The sequence below is a fragment of the Ovis aries genome, chromosome 3, assembly GCF_016772045.2.
Source record: "Ovis aries strain OAR_USU_Benz2616 breed Rambouillet chromosome 3, ARS-UI_Ramb_v3.0, whole genome shotgun sequence".
NCBI classification, from domain to species: domain Eukaryota; kingdom Metazoa; phylum Chordata; class Mammalia; order Artiodactyla; family Bovidae; genus Ovis; species Ovis aries.
Genome location: NC_056056.1, coordinates 70873609 through 70895360, shown reverse-complemented (window position 1 = coordinate 70895360; position 21752 = coordinate 70873609). Strand labels below are relative to the sequence as shown.

The window sequence follows — 21752 nt, the reverse complement described above, 5'->3', positions numbered from 1 at the left end:
GAATAGGATGGGGAGATCACTTTCTCCCCCACAAATTCATCAAAAGAACATTTGAAACACTGAGTAAATTCCACAAAACAACTTCTGAATGCTGGCAGAGGCACCCAGGAAAGCAGCCCATTGTCTTCGAAAGGAGGTAGGAAAAAATATAAAAGATAAAAAGAGAGACAAAAGAGGTAGGGATGGAGCTCCATCCCAGGAAGGGAGTCTCAAAAAAGAGAGAAGTTTCCAAACACCAGGAAACACTCTCACTGCTGAATCTGTGGTAAGCCTTGGAACCACAGAGGGCAACACAACCGGCAGGAAAAATAAGTAAATAATTAATACCTACAGATTATGTACCCAATGGTAACTCCCCCACCGGAGAAGCAGCACCAGACACCTGTATTTGCCACTAGCAAGTGGGGGCTGGGCAGGGAGCTGCAGGCTGCATTGCTTAAAGTCAGGACTAGGCCTGAATGCTCCAAGGGCAACCTGAGAGAACTAACTTGGGAGAGCAAACCAGACTGTGGGATAGCTACCACACGAAAAGCCCTAACCTAAGACGCCACCACGCTCACTCACAGAACAAAGGACTGAGCAGAACTAGCCAGCTGCCGACCGGTCCATCCCCCTCCAGTGACAGGCAGGCGAGGGCAGCCAGAGCTGGAAGGGGGCAATCATGGCCCCAAAGAGGCATTATCTACCAAACTTCAAGCAGGCTTCGTTGCTAACCAAGACTTCTTGGGATTCTGGATGGTCAACATCTGCCTGAGAAGGTGTGCCAATTTGTACACTCAGAAAACCTAGTGGCAGGGACGGGGGAGGCGATAAGTCTCAGCAACCGCGCTCACCAAACACCTGGTCACCTGAGCTGCTCAGACCTGGGAAGGGCACAAAACGCAGGCCTAACTGAGTCTCCACCTCTGAGGGCTAGCCAAGTGCCTGAACTTCAGTGGCTTAGACTTGGGAAGTGCATACATCTCAGGGCCGGCCTCAGACAGCTCCTGGCAGAGCAACCTAGAGCCTAAGCAGTGTAGACAGGGAAAGCACACATGCCATGAGCAGGGGCAAACCCAGTGTGGCTGAGACACTTCCAGCACATGCCAGTGTTATTTGTTTGCAGCATCCCTCCCTCCCCACAGCACAACTGAACAAGTGAGCCTAAAAAAATGTCCACCACCATCCCCTTGTGTCAGGGCGGAAATTAGACACTGAAGAGACCAGCAAACAGAAGTAGCTAAACCAGGAAGAACCTCCTTGGAAGTGACAATAGAGTAAAAAAAAAAAAAAAAAAAACTGCAATAGAGTAAAACACTGTAGTTAGTACCGACTACATAGGAAGGGGCCTATGGATCTTGAGAAATATAAGATGGATCAAGGAACTATCCAAAAATGAACTGACCCCACTGCCCACAACACCACCAGAGAAAGTCCTAGATATATTTTTACTATTTTTACTACCATTCTCTAATTTTTTTAATTTTTTAAATTAAAAAAATTTTAATTCCTCTATTACTTTTAATTTTCATTTTTATAACCTACTATTATTTTGCAAAAAAACGAGACCCTATTTTTTTAAGCAAACTTCATATATATATATATATGTTTTATAATTTTTGTGACTTCTCTTTTCTTTAATATTGTATTTTTGAAAATTCAACCTCTACTCTAGATTGTTAATCTTTGCTTTTTGATATTTGTTATCAATTTTGTACCTTTAAGAACCCAGTCTTCAGTACCCATGGGAGCAAGATTACTGGCTTGACTGCTCTCTCCCCCTTTGGACTCTCCTTTTTCTCCACCAGGTACCCTCTATCTCCTCCCTCCCTCTTCTCTTCTCTACCCAACTCTGTGAATCTCTTTGTGTGTTCCAGGCTGTGGAGAACACTTAGGGAACTGATTACTGGCTGGATCTTTCCCTCTCCTTTTGATTCCCCCCCTTTATCCTCCTGGCCACCTCTGTCTCCTTCCTCCCTCTCCTCTTCTCTGTGTAACTCTGTGAACATCTCTGAGTGGTCCAGACTGTGGAGTGCACATAAGGAAGTGATTACTGGCTAGCTTGCTCTCTCCTCTTTTGATTCCACCTCATCTTATTCGGGTCAACTCTATCTCCCTCCCTCTTCTCTTGTCCATGTAACTCTGTGAACCCTTTGGGTGTCCCTCACTGTGGAGAAACTTTTCATCTTTAACCTAGATGTTTTATCAATGGTGCTGTATAGATGGAGAAGTCTTGAGGCTACTGTAAAAATAAGACTGAAAACCAGAAGCAGGAAGCTTAAGTCCAAATCCTGAGAACACCAGAGAACTCCCGGCTCCAGGGAACATTAATTGACAGGAGCTCATCAAATACCTCCATAACTTCACTGAAACCAAGCACCACCCAAGGGCCAAAAAGTTCCAGAGCAAGACATACTATGCAAATTCTCCAGCAACACAGGAACATAGCCCTGAGCTCCAATATACAGGCTGTCCAAAGTCACTCCAAACTCATTGACATCTCATAACTCATTACTGGACACTTCATTGCACTCCAGAGAGAAGAAATCCAGCTCCACACACCAGAAAACCAACACAAGCTTCCGTAACCAAGAAACCTTGACAAGCCACCTGTACAACTCCTCCCACAGCGAGGAAACTCTACAATAAAGAGAACTCCACAAACTTCCAGAATACAGAAAGGTCACCACAAACACAGCAATATAAACAAGATGAAGAGACAGAGGAATACCCAGCAGGTAAAGGAATAGGAGAATGCCCACCAAACCAAACAAAAGAGGAAGAGATAGGGAATCTACCTGAGAAAGAATTCCGAATAATGATAGTGAAAATGATCCAAAATCTTGAAAACAAAATGGAATCACTAAGACAAGGATTGAGAAGATGCAAGAAAAGTTTAACAAGGACCTAGAAGAAATTAAAAAAGAGTCAATATATAATGAATAATGCAATAAGTGATATCAAAAACACTCTGGAGGGAACAAACAGTAGAATAATGGAAGCAGAAGAAAGGATTAGTGAGGTAGAAGATAAAATGGTATAAATAAATGAATCAGAGAGGAAAAAAAAAAAAAAACGAGGACAATCTCAGAGACCTCTGGGACAAGTTAAATGCCCCAACATTTGAATCACAGGAGTCCCAGAAGAAGAAGACAAAAAGAAAGACCATGAGAAAATATTTGAGGAGATAATAGTTGAAAACTTCCCTAAAATGGGGAAGGAAATAATCACCCAAGTCCAAGAAACCCAGAGAGTCCCAAACAGGATAAACCCAAGGCAAAACACCCCAAGACACATATTAATCAAATTAACAAAGATCAAACATAAAGAATAAATATGAAAAGCAGCAAGGGAAAAACAAATAACACACAAGGGGATTTCCATAAGGATAACAGCTGATCTTTCAATAGAAACTCTTCAGGCCAAGAGGGAATGGCAGGACATACTTAAAGCGATGAAAGAAAATAACAGCCCAGATTACTGTACCCAGCAAGAATCTCATTCAAATATGAAGGAGAAATCAAAAGCTTTACAGACAAGCAAAAGCTGAGAGAATTCAGCACCATCAAACCAGCTCTCCAACAAATGCTAAAGGATATTCTCTAGACAGGAAACACAGAAAAGGGTGCATAAACTCGAACCCCAAACAATAAAGTAAATGGCAATGGATCATACTTATCAATAATTACCTTAAATGTAAATGGGTTGAATGCCCCAAGCAAAAGACAAACACTGGCTGAGTGGATACAAAAACAAGACCCCTATATATATTGTCTACAAGAGAACCACCTCAAAACAAAGGACACATACAGACTGAAAGTGAAAGGCTGGAAAAAGATATTACATGCAAATAGAGACCAAAAGAAAGCAGGAGTAGTAATACTCATATCAGATAAAATAGACTTTAAAACAAAGGCTGTGAAAAGAGACAGAGAAAGACACTACATAATGATCAAAGGATCAATCCAAGAAGAAGATATAACAATTATAAATATATATGCACCCAACATAAGAGCACTGCAATATGTAAGACAAATGCTAACAAGTATGAAAGGGGAAATTAACAATAACACAATAATAGTGCGAGACTTTAATACCCCACTCACACCTATGGATAGATCAACTAAACAGAAAATTAACAAGGAAACACAAACTTTAAATGATACAATAGACCAGTTAGACCTAATTGATATCTATAGGACATCCCCCCCCCAAAATGATTTTAACCTTTTTCTAAAGTGCACACAGAAACTTCTCCAGGATACATCACATCCTGAGCCATAAATCTTGCCTTGGTAAATTCAAAAGAAACTGAAATCATTCCAAGCATCTTTTCTTACCACAATGCAGTAAGATTAGATTTCAATTACAGGAGAAAAACTATTAAAAATTCCAACATAGGTTGTTTCCATGTCCTGGCTATTATAAACAGTGCTGCAATGAACATTGAGGTACATGTGTCTCTTTCAATTCTGGTTTCCTTGGTGTGTATGCCCAGCAGTGTGCCAGTCTATGTTCGATACAGGATATAGGATGCTTGGGGCTGGTGCATGGGGATGATCCAGAGAGATGCTATGGGGCGGGAGGTGGGAGGGGGATTCAGGATTGGGAGCTTGTATACACCCGTGGTGGATTCATGTCAATGTATGGCAAAACCAATACAGTATTGTAAAGTAAAATAAAGTAAAAATAAAATTTTTAAAAAAAATTCCAACATATAGAGGCTGAACAACACGCTGCTGAATAACCAACAAATCACAGAAGAAATCAAAAAGAAACCAAAATATGCATAGAAATGAATGAAAATGAACACGCAAAACCCAAAACCTGTGGGACACTGTAAAAGTAGTGCTAAGGGGAAGATTCATAGCAGTACAGACATACCTCAAGAAACAAGAAAAAAGTCGAATAAATTATCTAACTCTACACCTAAAGCAATGAGTAAAGGAAGAAATGAAGAACCCCAGGGTTAGTAGAAGGAAATAAATCTTAAAATTAGTGCAGAAGTAAATGAAAAAGAAACAAAAGAGACCATTGCAAAAATCAACAAAGCCAAAAGCTGGTTCCTTGAGAGGATAAATAAAACTGAAAAACCATTAGCCTGACTCATCAAGAAGCAAAGAGAGAAAAATCAGATCAACAATATTAGAAATGAAAATGGAGAGATCACAACAGACAACACAGAAATACAAAGGATCATAAGAGACTACTATCAGAGATTATATGCCAATAAAATGGACAAAGTAGAAGAAATGGACAAATTCTTAGAAAAGTACAACTTTCCAAAACTGAACCAGGAAGAAACAGAAACTCTTAACGGACCCATCACAAGCACGGAAATTGAAACCAATCAGAAATATTCCAGCAAACAAAAGCCCAGGTCCAGACAGCTTCACAGCTGAATTCTACCAAAAATTTAAAGAGCTAAGACCCATCCTATTCAAACTCTTCCAGAAAATTGCAGAGGAAGGCAAACTTCCAAACTCATTCTATGAGGCCACCAGCACCCTAATACCAACACCCGACAAAGATACCACAAAAAAAAAAAGAAAACTACAGGCCAATATTACTGATGAACATAGATGCAAAAATCCTTAAAAAAATTCTAGCAATCAGAACCCAACAACACATTAAAAAGCTCATACACCATGACTAAGTGGGCTTTATGCCAGGGATGCAAGGATTCTTCAATAACCACAAATCAATCAATGTAATATACCACATTAACAAATGGAAAGAAAAAAACCATACTATTACCTCAATAGATGCAGAGAAAGCCTTTGACAAAATTCAACATCCATTTATGATAAAAATTCTCCAGAAAGCAGGAATAGAAGGAACATACCTCAACATAATAAAAGCTATATATGACAAACCCACAGTAACATTATCCTCAATGGTGAAAAATTGAAAGCATTTTCCCTAAAGTCAGGAACAAGACAAGGGTGCCCAATTTCACAACTACTATTCAACATAGTTCTGGAATTTTGGGCCACAGCAATCAGAGCAGAAAAAGAAATAAAAGGAATCCAAATTGGAAAAGAAGAAGTAAAACTCTAACTGTTTGCAGATGACATGATCCTCTACATAGAAAACCCTAAAGACTTCACCAGAAAATTACTAGAGCTAATCAATCAATATATTAAAGTTGCAGTACATAAAATCAACACACAGAAATTCCTTGCATTCCTATAAACTAATAATGAGAAAATAGAGAAATTAAGGAAACAATTCCACTCACCATTGCAATGAAAGGAATAAAATATTTAGAAATATATCTACCTAAAGAAACATGGAGAAGGCAATGGCACCCCACTCCAGTACTCTTGCCTGGGAAATCCCATGGATGGAGGAGCCTGATAGACTGCAGTCCATGGGGTCGTGAAGAGTGAGACATGACTGAGCGACTTCACTTTCACTTTTCACTTTCCTGCACTGGAGAAGGAAATGGCAACCCACTCCAGCGTTCTTCCCTGGAGAATACCAGAGACAGGGGAGCCTGGTGGGCTGCCGTCTATGGGGTCACACAGAGTGGGTCTCTACTGAAGCGACTTTGCAGCAGCAGAAGCAAAGAAACAAATGACCTATGTATAGAAAACTATAAAACACTGGTGAAAGAAATCAAAGAGGACACTAATAGATAGAGAAATATACCGTGTTCATGGACTGGAAGAATCAATATAGTGAAAATGAGTATACTACCCAAAGCAATCTATAGATTCAATGCAATCCCTATGCAACGGTATTTTTCACAAAACTATAACAAATAATTTCACAATTTGTATGGAAATACAAAAAATCTCAAACAGCCAAAGCAATCTTGAGAAAGAAGAATTGAACTGGAGGAATCAAGCCTGTCTGACTTCAGGCTCTACTACAAAGCTACAGTCATCAAGACTTCAAAGACATCAAAACTCCTCTCCATGCTGAAGAGGGTGTGGAGAAAAGGGAACCCTCTTACACTGTTGGTGGGAATGCAAACTAATAGAGCCACTATGGAGAGGAATGTGGAGATTCCTTAAAAAACTGGAAATAGAACGGTCATATGACCCAGAAATCCCACTGCTGGGCATACACACCGAAGAAACCAGAATTGAAAGAGACACGTGTACCCCAATGTCCATCGCAGCACTGTTTATAATAGCCAGGACATGGAAGCAACCTAGATGTCCATCAGCAGACGAATGGATAAGAAAGCTGTGGTATAAAAACACAATGGAGTATTGCTCAGCCTTTGAGAAGAGTACATTTGAACTGGTTCTAATGAGGTGAATGAAACTGGAGCCTATTATACAGAGTGAAGTAAGCCAGAAATAAAAACACCAATATAGTATACTAGTGCATATATATGGAATTTGGAAAGATGGTAACAATAACCCTGTATGCGAGACAAGAGAAGAGATACAGATGTATAGGGCAGTCTTTTGGATTCTGTGGGAGAGGGCGAGGGTGGGATGATTTGGGAGAACAGCATTGAAACACGTATAATATCATATGTGGAACGGGTCACCGGTCCAGGTTCGATACATGATGCAGGATGCTCGGGGCTGGTGCACTGACATGACCTGGAGGGATGGTGTGGGGAGGGGGGTTCAGGATGGGGAACACATGTACACCCATGGCAGATTCATGTTGATGTATGGCAAAACCAATACAATATTATAAAGTAATTAGCCTCCAGTTAAAATAAATAAATTTATATATTTTTAAAAAGACACATAAGAATAGCCATGTTAAGTGACACAGCGTAGGATTTCCAGGAAGATACAATGGATTTTATGATAGTTGAAGAGCTCAATAATTCCATGTAATAATTTCCTCTAACACAGATAAAGTGCAAATTTTAAAGTGCAAACTAGTATTACAAATAAATCAACTGAGAACCAGAGAGGGTTAGTGACTTCCTTCAGGTTATGCAGCTGATATGTGAGAGGAAAGAATGACAACTCATGCCACCTGCCTGCTTTCCCCTGAAAGAGCTTCTCCTGTCATAACACACTGCCTAATGGTGAAAGACACATAACAGAGTCATGAATTTGGAGATTCTCTCCTTGTTGACTTGTCTGGGAGGGTATTAACAACACAGTCCACACATAATTCATCCCTCACCTGGATTTACAACGCACTTTCTCTATGAGACTCCAGAGTCCCCAGTTCTGGTTGCAACCTCTCCTAATGTTTTGTCCCCCAAATGGAATTCACACTTGGGGTCACTCCTCCTTGCTGTTCAAGACCCATAGCAGTGTCCTCAACTCTGCTTCAAAACTTTTCACCTGGAAAGCTTGAACTCCCCATCCCCTCTCAGAATGTCTTCTTGTTCATGTTGGTTCATATTACCATTGTGAATATATTCTTTCATTTCCTCAGTTGTAAAGCCTTACCATTCCCTTTGTTTATGAATCTCAAGAGATTCTGACTTCTTGCAAAAATCCAAAGGAGACAGCTAGTCACCTTTCTTTACTCATTTTCAACACTTTTGTTTTTTCCTTTATCCTTGGATCTCACATGAATACTTAAAAAATCAGTTCCCTTTAAAGCCATTTTCCTGTCAGGAACATAAACTTGCATCCAGTGGGACAAGTACGGGGAGATCTATATGCAAAAGTACCATTTGCATTTTTGTCTCATTTAAGATTTAATAATAAATATCTTTTATTAGGTATCAGACCCTGAGCTAAAAGTTGGGGATTTGAGAATGTATAAGAGACCTTATTATTCCTTAACCTTAAACATCTCACAGTCTTGGGTGGGAGCAATGGGAGTGCTAAGCTGTTAGGTTCATGTGCAATGAATCCTTTAACCCTGAAGGGAGTCAATACACAATAGATGTGAAAAATGCTATGGCAACAGAGCAGAAAGTGTGTTAATTCCTTACAACATGAGAGCCAGGTTTTGAAGGATTAGTCTAAAATCACCAGGATGGAGAGCAAGGACCCTCTAAAGAGAAAGAACATTAAGTTTGGGGTAAGAGAAGCTGACTGAGAGAGAGTATCAGTCTGCAAAGACAGGACAAGAACAGTACTTGAAGGCAGAAAAGAAATGCCACTGTCTGCTCTGAGCCCCAGCCTGCAATTAAACCTGAGCACACTTGGCTCCCTATGTGAACTGTCACCCTTGGATAAAGCAACACTGCCTGGCTTCCATGGCATCTTTTCTGGGCACAAAATTTCATTTTAAAAGACACTGGGAAGCCAATCATGGAGCAGCAAAAACAAAAGCTGTCTGCATTCCCCTGCTGCAAGAACTCTCCTTTAGAGGAAATGTTGAAGCAAAGAAAACAAATAAAAGTTGTTCTGAAAGGAGAGGCAATTAAATTTTTGCCAGACATGACAGGAAGCTGAGAACTAAAGCAGACAGAGTAATGTCTATCTTTGGCACACCAGACAGGGAGGAGAAGAGCATGTCTTTGATGGCAGACTTTATTTTAAAAGTACTAACTGACATTTTGAAAGGACATAAAAACACAGAGAGGAGAGAGCCCTTCAGCCTCTGCTGTCTGGGTGGCTGAAGCTCCAAAGTGCCCCCAGGGTTTTCATTTTCCTAGTCTAAGGTTAATGGCAAGATAAGGTGTAGGAAGGAAAAGGAAAAAAAAAAAGAATAAAACAAATCCCTATCTTAAAGCAGCCATACAAGTCCACATGATGCATTTAAGTTGAAAGTATAAAGAGAAAGACATTTCCTGGCTCCTGAAGGAGGCTGGCAGAAGATAACCAAAGCAACAGAAGGCAGAGTTCTGTCCATCATCTGAACAGTCAGTGAAGTGCATACATGCTTTTACAGGGAACCCTGTTCCAAGAGGACAGGCACAAAAGCTCATGTTTAAGGCACCAGTTACTCAAAACTTCAAGAAAGTCTTGGCTTTTTCATAGGCACACTTACAGCTGAACAGCTGCCTGTGGTCAGGAGCCCAGCACACCGAGGCCTCCAGATCTTCAGAGCACTTCTCTTGTCTCTTTCTTTCCCTGACCCCTATGCTCCTGTCATTCACAGAAGGCATAACTTATATGTTTCTTGCCTCTTGATCCTCCTAAAACATTTTGCCCCATCAAAGAAGTTTAGATTTAAGTGTTTCTTTTTTTCATTGTCATTGAGCTGTGAACTTCTCACAATCCAAATTTCTCCCTCTCTCCCAGAGTCATGGAGACATTACACTTTACCTTTGAAATGAGGATGGTTATGATTCCCTCCTTCCACTATTTACCTCCACTCAGGTAAAGGGGATTCATATCATTCTGACAGGAGGCATGAAGGATAGAAACTGGAAAAAACAGGTAGCCAATGAGAATATGACTCAGAGGATGGTCTATTTCCAGTCCTGCACTTATCAACACTTATATCAGTTCAATGTGAGTAAATACAGAAGAGGAAGAAGAGATGTATACAAGTAAATAATTCAGTACCCACTCCATCCTTTTGGCTTTCTCACATGAAGATTCTACACAAATTCTCAGCAGCCCAGTATCTCCAACTTACCTCTGACCAAGTCACTGTGTGCTGCAATCAATGCGAGCATTCAGTCACTGTTTATCAAGTTCCCACTCTGGGCAAGGTGCTAAGTTAGAGGATACAGGAATGAAGAAAAGGGATGCCAGCCTGTAATGACATCATAGCTTTAGCCAAAAAACTTACCGGGAGCCTGAGCCCAGGGTGAGCAGGAATCTGGAGAGGGAGTTTCATTAGGGAAAACATCTGACAGGGCAAGTCAATCCAGGCAGATCCAAGGTCTCAGAGTTCAGTCAGGGAATCAGAAACAACAGTCCTGGCAAAAAGAGGACAGTGACATGAGCGCAAATCCCAGGACAAAGTTTATTTCCTACCTAATCCATTTTAGATTTCTTGTTGTCTATAAAGACCCAGGACCTGGGGAAATAAATGTATCCAGAAAGTGTTTCAAGGCCCTCAGGGAAAGCTTGATGCTGTGTGAGCACAAAAACAAATTATCAAATTGCTTCATAACCTCCATAAAATAACATGCTTTGTTATTATAATGGCTAAAACAAAAGCAGAGTTGCCTGTACATTGAAATAGCTCATTTTGCCACCGCCCGCCCCGCCCGCCACCCCCCCACACACACACACACACAAGATTTCAAAAGGACAATTACAAACATAAGAATAAGAAAGGAAAAGGAGAAAATTAAGTTTCTTATTTAAGCGACCAATATACACACAGAAGTTCAAAGAAAACAAAATTTCAGCATAAATTACAAAAAGTCCTCTCAATTGTTTTCAGAAATGCAATTTAACCATGAAGAAAATCTCTCTAATTTCTTGAGATGATTAAAGGGAAGGCTAGTTTCTTAATTGCCTAGTTGCGAAACACATTAGAGCATGGATGGAGTTTCAAGATTGAGATTCTGGCCAAATATTATTCTCTGCATTTCTACTTTGTTTCAAAAAAGGAAAATGACTCAGGAAAATATGGAGCTGTTTTTTATGAAAAAGAATCAAAAAGAAATTACAGCTAGGAGACACAATTAATCAGAAAAGATGACAGATAGGAGTCATAGTTAGGAACCAAAATACCTCAAGATTTTTCTCAGAACTAAATGGAAATAAAATTAAATGTACATCTTCAATTTTATTATTGGGAAATCACTGCAGGAGGCAGATAGGAAATACTCTCTTTCCATTATTTTACAAAGCACAGAGAGCAGTTTTCCAGACAATTCCAGCACTTTACAAAATGCCCAGAAGCAGCAGATCTCTGCAGAAGAGGTCACACACTCATAGGCTCAAGATATAAAGCAGACAGATTCAAGTCAATAGGAACATCAAATTAGTTTGCTGGTTATTGAGTGGAGAGGGCACTTGCATGCCCTGGTCCCTGAACTACTGCCTCAGTCACACAGCTCAAGTCTGATATCAATCTAGAGGAAATATCAATTTGGTCAAAAAAGAAAAAAATCATACCGACCTAGATTGGCCATCTGTGTGTTTTAATTTTCTGAAGGTTAAAAACAAATTAATGAAAGACGTGCTTAGTATTTTAAAACTATATGCTAAACATTCATATGGTGCAATGTTTTTTTACCTACTTAGAAGTTTGTCAATTTCTTTCTCTTTCCTCAGTTACTGATAGGATTCACAAAGTATCCATGTTATGAGTGTGGATAATGTGATTCCTGTTTAGAAAATGAGAAGGGGTGTGGATTAGGGAGTGACCAAATGACTTCTTTTGGTCCTTCCAGTTCTGAAATTATATAGTTTAATGGCATTCATAACTCTTATTTTTTATTTATTTTTATGCATTGGGGTATAGTTGCTTTACAACACTGTGCTAATTTCTGCTATACAGCAAATCAGAGGATCAGTCATATGTAAACACATATCCCTCTCTTCTGGATTTTCCTCCCGCCTAGGACATCACAGAGCACCAACTAGGGTTCCCTATGCCATACAACAGGCATTCACTAGTTATCTATTCAATGCATAGTAATGTATACATGTCAACCTCAATCTCCCAATTTATTCCATGCCCCTTTCCCCCTTGGTGTCTGTATATTAGTTCTCTATATTTGTATCTCTATTACTGCTTTGCAAATAAGTTCATCTGTACCATTTTTCTAGATTCCACATATATGCATCAATAATGACATTTGTTTTTCTCTTTCTGACTGATTTCACTCTGTATAACAGTCTCTAGCTCCATCCATGTATCTACAATGACCCAATTTTATTCCTTTAATGGCTGAGCAATATTCTATTGTGTATATTTACCACAACTCCCTACAAATAGCTGAGAAAAAAAGAAAACCTGAAGGCAAAGGAGAAAAGGAAAGATATACCCATCTGAATACAGAGTTCCAAAGAATAGCAAGGAGAGATAAGAAAGCCTTCCTCAGTGATCAATGCAAAGAAATAGAGGAAAACAATAGAATGTCAAAGGCTAGAGATCTCTTCAAGAAAATTAGAGATATCAAGGGAATATTTCATGCCAAGATGGGCACAATAAAGGAAAGAAATGGTAAGGACATAGAGGAGCAGAAGATATTAAGAAGAGGTGGCAAGAATACACAGAAGAACTATACAAAAAAGATCTTCATGACCCAGATAACCACAATGGTATCATCACTAACCTAGAGCCAGACATCATAGAATGCAAAGTCAAGTGGGCCTTAGGAAACATCACTACAAACAAAGCTAGTGGAGGTGATGGAATTCCAGTTGAGCTACTCCAGATCCTAGAAGATGATGCTGTTAAAGTGCTACACTCAATATGCCAGCAAAGCTGCAAAACTCAACAGTAGCCTCAGGACTGGAAAAGGTCAGTTTTCACTCCAATCCCAAAGAAAGGTAGTGGAAAACAATGTTCACTCTACTACACAACTGCACTCATCACACACACTATCAAAGTAATGCTCAAAATTCTTCAAGCCAGGCTTCAACAGTACATGAACTGTGAACTTCCAGATGTTCAAGCTGGATTTAGAAAAGGCTAGGAACCAGAGAACAAATTTCCAACATCTATTGGATCATCAAAAAAGCAAGAAAGTTCCAGAAAAACATCTACTTCTGCTTTACTGACTACACCAATGCCTTTGACAGTGTAGATCACAACAAACTGTGGAAAATTCTTCAAGAGATGGGAATACCAGACCACCTGACCTGACTCCTGAGATATTTGTATGCAGGTCAAGAAGCAACAGTTAGAACCAGTCATGGTACAACAGACTGGTTCCAAATTGGGAAAGAGTTACATCAAGGCTGTATAGTATCATTCTGCTTATTTAACTTCTATGCAGAGTACCTCATGTGAAATGCCAGGCTAGATGAAGCACAAGCTGGAATCAAGATTGCCAGGGGAAATATCAATAACCTCAGATATGCAGATGATACTACCTTTACGGCAGAAAGTAAAGAAATTAACTAACGAGCCTCTTAATGAAAGTGAAAGAGGAGCGTGAAGAAGGCTTAAAATTCAACCTTCAGAAAACTAAGATCATGGCATCTGGTCCCATCACTTCATGTCAAACAGATGGGGAAACCATGGAAGCAGTGACAGACTTTATTTTCTTGAGCTCCAAAATCACTGCAGATGGTGACTGCAGCCATGAGATTAAAAGACACTTACTTCTTGGAAGAACAGCTATGACCAACCTAGACAGCATATGAAAAAGCAGAGACATTACCTTGTTGACAAACGTTCACCTAGTCAAAGCTATGGTTTTTCCAGTAGTCATATATGGATGTGAGTTGGACCATAAAGAAAAGCTGAGTCCCAAGGAATTGATGCTTTTGAACCGTGGTGTTGGAGAAGACTCTTGAGAGTCTGTTGGACTGCAAGGAGATCAAACCAGTTAATCCTAAAGGAGATCAATCTTGAACATACATTGGAAGGACTGATGCTGAAGCTGAAACTCCAATAGTTTAGCCACCTGATGCAAAGAACTGACTCATTGGAAAAGAACCTGATGCTGGGAAAGATTGAAGGCAGGAGGAGAAGGGAAAAACAGAGGATGAGATGGTTGGATGGCATCACCAGCTCAATGGACATGCATCTGAGCAAGCTCCAGGAGTTGGTGATGGACAGGGACGCCTGGTCTGCTGTAGTCCCTGGGGTTTCAGGGGGTCAGACACTAGTGAATGACTGAATTGTACTGACCACATCTCCTTTATCCATTAATCTGTCAATGGATATTTAGGTTGATTCCATATCCTGACTATTGCAAATAATTCTGCAATGAACATTGGGGTGCATGTGTCTTTTTGAATTATGGTTTTTTCAGTATATATGTCCAGGAGTAGTATTACTGGGTCATGCTGCTGCTGCTGCTAAGTCACTTCAGTCATGTCCGACTCTGTGCGACCCCAGAGACAGCAGCCCACCAGGCTCCCCCATCCCTGGGATTCTCCAGGCAAGAACACTGGAGTGGGTTGCCATTTCCTTCTCCAATGCATGAAAGTGAAAAATGAAAGTGAAGTCACTCAGTCATGTCCGACTCTTCGTGACCCCATGGACTGCAGTCCACCAGGCTCCTCCATTCATGCGATTTTCCAAGCAAGACTACTGGAGTGGGGTGCCATCACCTTCTTCGTACTGGGTCATAATGTAGTTCTATTTTTAGTTTTTCAAGAAATTTCCATACTGTTCACCATAGTGATTGTATAAATTTACATCCCGATGAACAATGCTAAAGGGTTCCCTTTTCTCTACACCCTCTTCAAGAATTTATTGTTTGTAGATTTTTTTGATGGTGACCATTCTGGCTGGTGTGAAGTGATACCTTATCGCAATTTTGATTTGCACATGAAAAGATGATCAACATCAGTAATTTTTAGATAAATAAAAATTATAATGCTTATTTAAATGACTTGACTGAAAACCTAATGCAAAAAAAATCAGTAGTCATCATTTTTGTTCCAAAGGCACATCAGTTCAGTTCAGTCATTCAGTCATGTCTAACTGACACCCTGTGGACTGCAATAGTCCAGGCTTCCCTGTCCATCATGAGTTCCCTGATCTTACTCATGTCCATTGAATCAGTGATGCCATCCAACCATCTCATCCTCTGTCATCCATTTCTCCTACCTTCAATCCTTCCCAGCATCAGGGTCTTTTCAAATGAGTCATTTCTTCACATCAGGTGCCCAAATATTGGAGTTTCAACTTCAGCATCAGTCCTTCCAATGAATATTCAGGACTGATTTCCTTTAGGATGGACTGGTTGGATCTCCTTGCAGTCCAAGGGACTTTCAAGAGTCTTCTCCAACACCACAGTTCAAAAGCATCATTTCTTCGGCACTCAGCTTTCTTTATGGTCCAACTCTCACATCCATACATGACTACTGGAAAAATTATAGCTTTGACTAGACGAACCTTAGTTGGCAAAGTAATGTCTCTGTTTTTTAAAAACTGCTGTCTAGGTTGGTCATAGCTTTTCTTCCAAGGAGCAGGCATCATTTAATTTCATGACGGCATTTACCATCTGCAGTGATTTGGGAGCTCAAAAATAAATAAATAAAAGTCTCTCATTGTTACCATTGTGTCCCCATCTATTTGCCATGAAGTGATGGGACCCGATGCCATGATCTTTGTATTCTGAATGTTGAGTTTTAAGCCAACTTTTTCACTCTCCTCTTTCATTTTCATCAAGAGGCTGGTTAGTTAATTTCTTCACTTTCTGCCATAAGGGTGGTTTCATCTGCATAACTGAGGTTATTGATATTTCTCCTGGCAATCTTGTTTCCAGCTTGTGCTTCATCCAGCCTGGCATTTCACATGATGTGCTCTGCATAGAAGTTAAATAAGCAGAGTGACAATATACAGCCTTGATGTACCCCTTTCCCGATTTGGAACCAGTTGTTTGTTCCATGTCCAGTTCTAACTGTTGTCTCTTGACCTGCATACAGATTTCTCAGGAGGCAGGTCAGGTGGTCTAGTATTCCCATCTCTTGAAGAATTTTCCACAGTTTGTTGTGATGTACACAGTCAAGGCTTTGGCGTAGTCAATATAGAAGAAATAGATGTTTTTCTGGAACTCTCTTGCTTTTTTGATGATCCAACAGATGTTGGCAATTTGATCTCTGGTTCCTCTGCCTTTCCCTAATACAGCTTGAACATCTGGAAGTTCACGATTCATGTTCTGTTGAAGCCTGGCTTGGAGAATTTTGAGCATTACTTTGCTAGCATGTGAGATGAGTGTAGCCTTTTCTAACTCAATGAAACTATGAGTTAGACAGGCCACCAGCTGCGCAATATGCTACTGGAGATCAGTGGAGAAAGGCACATACTAGGTTCTCAAATGACTGCTGAATGAATGAATTCTTTTCAGCAAAAAAATATTAACAGAAAACTGTTGTATAAAATAATAGGTTTTCCTGGATATATACGTGTATGTGTGTGTGTGTGTATACAACATACACAGAAATACATAGCATATATCAATATTATTTGTGCATTTTTTAATTTTTTCATTTGTTCTATATTTATTAGATAATATTCTTCCACAGAGAAAATGTTTGCTCATGAATTAGAGTATTTAGCTTGCCACAACTATTGCAGAAGGCAATGACACCCCACTCCAGTTCTATTGCCTGGAAAATCCCATGAATGGAGGAGCCTGGTGGGCTGCAGTCCATGGGCTCGCGAAGAGTTGGACATGACTGAGTGACTTCACTTTCACTTTTCACCTTCATGCATTGGAGAAGGAAATGGCAACCCATTACAGTGTTCTTGCCTGGAGAATCCCAGGGACGGGGGGAGCCTGGTGGGCTGCTGTCTATGGGGTAGCACAGAGTCGGACACAACTGAGGCAACTTAGCAGCAGCAACTTGCCACGACTATAGTTCCCACTGAAAAACTAAGATAAATGTATAATAATGTGTCTTTAATCACCAATTTTCAGAAGGTTTCAACTTAATGGTTGCCTCCAAGGGTGGCAAATAATTCATTTTTTTAAAAACGTTTTCTTCTTTTATATCTTTATGGACCCATGGATACTTATGTGTTTCAATCAACTATAGTCATATTCTTTCAGATGTAGAAAAAGTGCCAAATTTGGCCAAATGAGAACCTCTTAATGCTTGTCCCTCTGACCCTTTGACTCAACCCTTCAGTCTGTAAGGGTTTCCTTGTTTTCTAGCACAACAAGTTTTCCTAAATTCACCATGAATTTTCCTTCCTTCAAGTCCACAATCAGCCATTTCTCCAAAGAATCCAGATTCCTTTCTGTGAATGGTATTTAGAAAACAAAATTTGGGCATTACAATGCTGATTCCAGATAAGGTGCCATTGCTCTTGTGTCCTTCCGCTGAACAGAAACAGGATATATACTGTGTTATCATGAAATAAGGGCTTCCCTGGTGGCTCAGACAGTAAAGCATCTGCCTGCAATGCAGGAGATAAATTTAACATTACAGGATTTTCATTTAATTTCTTTGATTCAATACAATAGTATCTGTTTTTCATACACTGGAGAAATCTCAGTTTAATTATTGGCTTATTCTGTAATATATAAGAAAACCCAAAGTAACAATATCAACATCATTGTTAATAACAACATCAATGAATGATATTTAAGATTTCCTTGGAGCTCTTTTCATTATTAGACTATATGCCACTAATTTTGTGTCTGTATTCTTCTGGCATCAACGAAGTTGCAATTTTATTATGTCAGTTGTCTTTTTATTAATATTTTTAGTAATAGCCCCTCTTTTCCTCCAGACAATGTATATTGTTTCATGACTATATCACAATAAAGTTCATTTATAACATCTTTTCCACCCTTTCTTCTTCATCATGTACTTTTAGTCAATATTCATATCTTTCTCAAGTGCCTAATCTTTGTACGCTTAAATATATTAAAGCTTCTATTATTTGTCAGCTTTAGATAATATCCAAAGAAATCATTTAATTTCCTCCCTGTGTTATTTTTACTTTGACATTACATTTACCACTAACAAACACTTCTTTAACCATTGTCTACAACTTTAAGATCTTCAACCTAGAATTAAATATATAAAGTATTCACCACTGATCTCTCTGTCAAAGTCCCCCATACCACTTTTTAAATTGTTTATTTGTAGTAGTTTCCTAGGGACAATATCTCCTGAATTCTTGAATGTTCCATATTTTTCCTATAACCTTCACAAATTTAAAGTACAACTTGAATGGAATAATATCCTTCATCTGTTTTCTTAAGTATCTTGAAGATACTATTCCTTTACTTATTGTTTTGAACATTTATTAAGAAAGTCAGTGTCAACCTACTTCCTTTCCTTTATAAATGACTCTGTCTTCTTTCTTTACTGTCTTATAGATAATATCCTAGGTTCATTTTTACATGCACATATGGCCCTCTTAATATGTAGATTCAGATCTTCATTTATATCAATATATTTTCTTGAATATGATTTTAAACATTCATTCTAGCCCACTTTTGCGTTCCTTTTTCAGAGGTGGCAAATATGTGTATCCTGCATCTTAAATATTAAACCCAACCCACTCAATTCTTTAGTTGAATGCCATGAAAAATGAGAGCCACCTCTCTGAATCAAATATTTATAGCTGCTAAGTTGTATGTAGCCTTTGATTTCTGACCCTATTGTTCCTCTTTAGTGGTACCAGGACCAAATACTGTAGTCTAAAACATGCTGTTACTGTTCCTCTTTGAATACACTATTTCAGTTGCATCACATTTTAATGTTTTTCAGTATGTGAATTAACTACACAAGCTATTTTCATGGCCCTTCTATTCCCTTGACAGAAATTCTGACTGATATGGATGGGCTACCACATACCCTCTTATATAGTTTTATCATGAAACAATCACTTTCATTGTTCTCCACAGTAAAATTATTTATGTTGAGGATCTTTTTACTTCTGCATTTCCATAACTCTACATCTTTGGCTATAGATTAAAACAGACAAGCCTCATATCAAATTCTAAATTAGGAACACTTATTAGATGCCTATTGTGTGGAAGACAGTACACCAAGATATGGCACAATGAAGAAGATTATATCATTATTTTCTTTAGTAGGTTAGTCTAGCAAAATGAGTAAGATATAGATATAAACCCTGTGTGTATCTACACAGGTATACACATACATATACATAACATGGATCATGATAAGAAGTAGTAAACAATCAAAATACACAAATAAAACTTACTGGGAGTTTAAGCCAGAGAAAGATGACTTATGGTAGTGGAGATCCTGGAAAACCTTGTATAAGTAGTGGCCTTTCAGTCTCAAAATATAGAAAAGCTTTAGGTGTAAAGGAGATCAGAGAAACACATTTTAAGAAAACAGTATATTTAAGGAAAAGGCTTAGAAAAAGAAAAGTTTGTATTGGATGTGACAAATAGCAGTAGTTTCATTTGCTTGAAACACTCATAAATAACATTTTTTTAAATGAACTGATTGTTTAGAAAAAGAGGATAAAATATTTGAGCTTTGTTAGAGAAACAACATGAGGCCAAAGTTCAGAGCAGAAGAGTGATATAAGCATTTCCCAAAGATTAATTCAATATCAGAATACAAAACTGACTGGAATAGAGAGAAATTGTAGGCAGTGATATCAGTGAAAAGTCAGCTCCAACAGTCAAAACAAGAAAGAATCAAAGATATCTCTGTATATAAACACAGACCAAAACAACCAGTCTTTTGATAAGATTATACCCCTTTTCCATAAAAGAACTATTTAGAGGCTTTATGGAGTATGTATTATTTAGGCATCTACAATAAAGGAAATGTATTTCTGGTTTAGTCATAAAACCTGAGAGCATTGCTCTGCTCAGGCATCTACAGAATAAATGACGCAGTCTGCACCATGACAAAGCAGTCTGACATGCTGTATTCACATTAAGAAATCTGAATTTAGTATCTGCAATAAAGAATCTTAAAAAAAAATCTACTCAATCTACTCTAAAGCCCTCTCTCCTTTTCTCTCTCACTTTTTCTGCCAAATTGTATCTCTTTCCCTTTTAAAACCAATTTCAAGAGGTTAACATTGTCCTGTAATTATATTTTATCTCATGCAAGGATGGTCACTGACAATCTAAGCTAATCCAGGATTTTGTTAAATAAAAAGTCCAAATAGGGTCACTTAGGTTGAATAGAGTGATTTTATCCCTTCATCAAATCAAACATGTGGGATTCACTTCTGCTAAAATTACCTCTCTGGATCTTTGCCTACAGTGTGATGAAGGTCACTGAGTTGATTAAAGAGTTTGTGGCAATAATAGGGTCTTTGGCAGATGCAATCTGAAATGATCAAAAACTGAGAGCAAAAAGGGATTTAAATGGTTCAATGGAGATAATATACCTGAAAAATCCAGTCCCTGTGCTGAATTATTATTATTTCAAGCAGAAAGGATTCTATGAGAAAAGAGTGACTAGATATTTTCCCGTTGAAACTTTCAGAGATTATGAGAAAGAAGTTTAAAAATCAAAGATCAAGGTAAAACAGGGAAGAATTCTAAATTCAGAAATTAAAGTCACTGGAGGCATCTGGGAACTCCCTCCACAGAGTATAGGAGAGTGACAGAGTGACAGTTCCAGTGTTTGGAACACAAAGGAAAAGACCAAATGAACATCACTCATCTGTCATTGTACAAGGCCTTACACTGCTAGTTATTCGGTCATGTGCTTACATCTTGCTCTCTAATTAGTCTGTAAGTTCCCTGAGGACAAGAGTGCTTCATTAATCTTCTCTGTATTGTTAGTACCATGCATAGGGCAATGCATTCAGGATGCTTGACATAACATATATAATTCAACAAAATGGCCTTAGAAGTTTCCTTATCATCCATTGTAAGGGATAAATGCCTTGAGGGATAAAACTCTCTCTTGTTCACTATTGTATACCCAGAATCTAAGGCATTAGGGGGGTTTCCCTTATAGCTCAGTTGGGAAAGAATCTGCCTGCAATGCAGGAGACCCGGATTCAATTCCTGAGTCGGGAAGATCCCCTGGAGAAGGAAATGGCAACCCACTACAGTATTCTTGCCTGGAGAATCTCATGAACAGAGCAGCCTGGTGGGCTATAGTACATGAGGTCAGAAGAGTCGGACATGACTTAGTGACTAAACCACCACCACCAAGGCATTATGGACTCATAGTATTTGTTGCACTCTGAAAGCATGCACACTTGGACAATTTTTTAAACAAATGAAAAGAATTGACAGTATCCATGGTCAACTAACCTATACCTGTTTATATATCTTAGGCTATGTGTGCAGCATCTTTTGAAGAACACCACTGCTAGAAATATTTACTTGATTTCAGTCCAGGTAAGTAACATTTGCATTATCTGAAACAATTAAATAT

The 21752-nt window shown here is 38.9% G+C and overlaps 1 long non-coding RNA gene across 1 annotated transcript in view; it reads right to left on the bottom strand.

The window, feature by feature from the left end:
• The window catches only part of LOC132659407 (uncharacterized), a 510129-nt gene that overhangs the window by 220747 nt on the left and 267630 nt on the right, over positions 1–21752 (bottom strand). The window contains exon 4 of the long non-coding RNA XR_009599836.1: positions 10609–10738. This is a non-coding gene — a long non-coding RNA (uncharacterized LOC132659407). The remainder of the gene's footprint in view (positions 1–10608; positions 10739–21752) is intronic.